The sequence below is a fragment of the Setaria italica genome, chromosome I (genome assembly GCF_000263155.2).
Source record: "Setaria italica strain Yugu1 chromosome I, Setaria_italica_v2.0, whole genome shotgun sequence".
Taxonomy (NCBI): Eukaryota; Viridiplantae; Streptophyta; class Magnoliopsida; order Poales; family Poaceae; genus Setaria; species Setaria italica.
In genome coordinates this window covers 17,657,510-17,661,428 of record NC_028450.1, presented here as the reverse complement: position 1 = coordinate 17,661,428, position 3,919 = coordinate 17,657,510, and the positions used below count along the sequence as shown (strand labels likewise).

General features: G+C 44.0%; 1 long non-coding RNA gene across 1 annotated transcript; it reads right to left on the bottom strand.

Moving 5' to 3' along the window:
* Nucleotides 1-1,221: 1,221 nt before the first annotated feature.
* Nucleotides 1,222-3,096, bottom strand: LOC111256110. Its single transcript, XR_002676161.1, has 3 exons — nt 2,820-3,096; nt 1,677-2,030; nt 1,222-1,464 (listed from the first exon to the last, which is right to left on the bottom strand). It is a non-coding gene; the product is annotated as an uncharacterized LOC111256110 (long non-coding RNA).
* Nucleotides 3,097-3,919: the final 823 nt, after the last annotated feature.

The window sequence follows — 3,919 nt, the reverse complement described above, 5'->3', positions numbered from 1 at the left end:
TGGAGACATGTGCTACGACTGACCCAACACGAGAAGTAGTTCTCTCTTTAAACAACATATACGCTTTGTCCTTAGACCTGAGATTGTCGCATATATTCTAGATGTGGATCGACCTACTTAGGGGCTATCAAACACTACGCCGTAACAGGGTAGTTATAAAGGTAGCTTTCGGGTTTGTCAAGAAGCATGCTATGAGACATGGTCAATCAAGATGGGATTTGCCCCTCTCTGATTGAGAGTGATATCTCTGGGCCCCTCGAGTGATCGGATCCGAAAATGCATGGCCATGCTACGTACGGTTAAGAGTTAACCTACAAAGGGATTCCGAATCACAGGATCGAGAAAGAGCGGTCGGCTTGAAGCTAGACCAAATATCGTGAGGCAAAGGGAATAGCATGTATATTATGTTGTGATGGTTCGTTTGATATGATCTTCGTGTGCGTATAGGAGTTGGCACATCTTGCTAGAGGCCGCTACCGACTATTGGGCCGAGTAGGAGTACTCGGGCCATGTCTATACGTATCCGAACCCATAGGGTCACACACTTAAGGGGTTGGAAGCCCAATTCGGATCTGATCCGAGTTGGATTAGGTTTAGAAGTACTAATGGGCCTCGGACCCAGAGGCTCGTTAGGAACCTCTATAAATAGAGGGGTGGGGGCGCCCTAGGGTTTACACCTTTTTGGCGAAACACATCTGCCGCGCCTCCCACGCCCTCGCCTGTTGCAACTCGCGGATCTAGCAGTCCGGCTTGCGACGCTTCCTCCCTGCACGTGTGGATACCTTGGAGGTGTTGTGCCTGCAGCACTTGGACGAGCCGCCGACGAGCCACGACGAGCCGCCGACGAGCCACGACGAGCCGATGACGAGCCGCGGCACGAGGGTGATCTTGCTGCACGTGGACGAGCTGCTGAGGAGCTGCTGGACGTTGACGTGATCGACTACGTACGACTACGTTGATCGTCTTCACTGCATCGACGCAAATCTACATCTTCCGCACCAGTAGTGCGTCGAGTGGTAATCCCGTGATCCTTATACGGCAGTTCTTCCTGGTTTTACGCGGTAGAAATTTTGATTTGCGCTAGTGTAGCCTACCTCGTATCCCTACAGTTTAGTCCAGCAATATTATCATCATGGTCAAGATAAATAACTAGATTTTTGACCCTATCTACAATAGAAACCATGACATTGGTGTCATTATCTAAGGATATAAACCTCAAACCATATGCAAGAGTCTTCGCTGGCAACAACCAGTATACCTTTAGGTGGCTATTCTTGTCATACCCAAGCTGAGTAATGAAATCATCTATCCAAAGAAAATCATCTATCCAAAGAGGAGACCAAGTATCTGCCTCACACTGATCAAACCAATTAATTTTCTCATCAATGTAAGCTCGTTTCTCCCCTTGCCTAATGAAAAAAATCCCATGATGCACCTCTATACTAAACTCTTCATTACCAAACCCTACAAAACAAAATGTGATTACAAATTAGAGCATTCAAGAACTGAATTTGAAATCAAATCAACCTAACAGTCATGTACAACACTCAGATCGAAACCCTAGGTGCAAAATTGAACTAAAATACAAAATCCCATGGAACCCTAACTGCTAAATTGAATCCAAACCAAAGTTGCAACATTGAATCAAAGGAAATCTGGGATTTTTTTTTGCTCACCATACATGGGGGCAGGTTCTCCCTTCCGCCACAATCTTGCGACCATCTTCATCCTCTGCCGCCAGCAAAGGCCCCGGACGACTAGGCGCCGGAGTCCTTCGTCTTTCACCAGGTGAACTCACTCTAGAAGTGTCGCCACTCATCATCGATCAGCCACCCCTCGCCAGTCCACTCCCCTTCCACCTCCGGAGGCAACAAGGAAACACGAGGAGGAAAGAGAAGGAAATGTGAGTTTCTAGCCTTCTGGGAGGGGTTCTTCGCTTAAAATCTATCGCCCTTTTGTCTCACGTGCACCTCACATGCGAACTGTAGCCATGGTGGATGCGCCACATCGGTTGCTTGGTCGTGTCGTGGCTAATTTGGACCCAAACGATCGGCGGAAATAGATTAGGAATATGTAAATGCATTTTTGTAGTATGGGGACCTAGATAAGAATTGTCCAATAGTTTAAGGATTGGCCATGAAATTTACTCTAAAATAAATCATGTCTGCAGTTCAACGTATCATAAAATTGTGTACTATATGCCAATGGAAAGCATGTAAAACATAATAAATAATTGATATGGTGTGGGAAACAATTATGTTTGTAAAGGATAGCTAAGATCACAAAAACCAGTTTACTATCAGTGGACTATTGCCTTTCCAGCAGTCAACTTGTGACCTCGATATCTCATCAAGTATAGGTCCAAAAATTGTCATCCACCACTCCAAAGAAAGACAAAGGAATTATGTACAACTTTTCCAACTATTGCCCAGAGAAAACCGGTCACTAAGAAGGCTTGCCTAATATTGAATAGATCTAAAACTGTTCTGAATATTGACAAAAATCTGCAGGCACCAAAGTCACACCATGTCTCCTAAATCACCAAGTCTAAAATTGTCATTCTTAGTTCCAATGAAAACTTATAAAGTTCTTTGAATCCATATGAATTTTTTCCCTAATTTACAGAGCCTAAAAAAATCAAGTTATCTCTAGATCAACCACCTGATAATATGAAATTTCTAGGCGTCTATGAAAACAATCAATTCAACATTCTCCTTTGGAACCTTGACTCTAATTGACATCAAGCAACACTACGACGACCAAGAAAACATCTAATTTACATGTGCTGCATTAGAATATGGCCTCACTTAGGGTTTTACCTTAACTGAAACAGAGACAACAGTGAGCACACGATGATCCAGCACACATCTTCATGATCCACTCCTCAATCTCTGTTCCGTTTTGCTTATTCCCCTTGCTGCCTTCACCTTCCCCTTCAGATCCCATTGCAGCAGCAGCAACCAATTCAAAGGGGGCGAGATCAAGGATTCACAGCCAAAAGAAAATACTCACCAGCAGGCGCTCCTCCCTCTGCCCTCTCCTCTCCTCTCCAGAAATCACTCTCCCTCTCTGTATTCTCTATATTCTGCTGGCAACAAAGGAAGCTGGGCCGTGACGTGCACTAGATTTGGCGAATGAAGAAAGAAAGCCACGGGAGGGGAAACGTATGGGAATAGGAAACGGACAGAACCTTCAATAGTTCGTTACTGTTCCCGTATTACTGTAGCACCACCTCACGCTCGCACGGCCGCCGGCCCATCCCTCCGACTCCTAGCCTCCTCTTGTATTAGGCGTGCCTCAAGAACTGCTCAGGTTTTCACGCAATTGACAATGGAAAAAAGCTAAAACTGAAACTTAAGTGAATTTTAATACAAGAAAACATCACTCAGAAGAAAATACTGTAAAATCATCACATTGCACCTAGTATTTAAATAAAATAACAAGAGGCATAGCTGCATAGCAGAAATTTGAGTTGCTTCACAAGTTTGAATTTCAACAATAAACAACAATTTTATGAATTTAATGAATGCTTATGCATTGATGCTCATGATGCTCATGTTAACATGTTAAGCTTGTTTAACAACTTTGGGTCGTGACAGATGGTATTGAGAGTTAAAAAGAATTACGCACGCCATTGTCCTATGGTGGCTTTATTGCTCTGGCTCAAGCCATTATCCTATTGAATTGAACTATCGCAAGCAAATTCCATATTTCCAATTAAGCTTGATCTCTGGAATTGTAAGTAACATAAAAATTAATCTGAGTTGGTATATAAGTTCAGCCAATTCTCTGCTGTGTTCTGAATCTGTTTGCAATGCCATGGCCGTCGTGGCAGAGTTTGGGCTCCGCTGCATCCACTACGACCTCTAGGCGAAGTACAAGGCCAAGGTGAGTTCTTGGTTTGGTCCTGGTGGTGTCT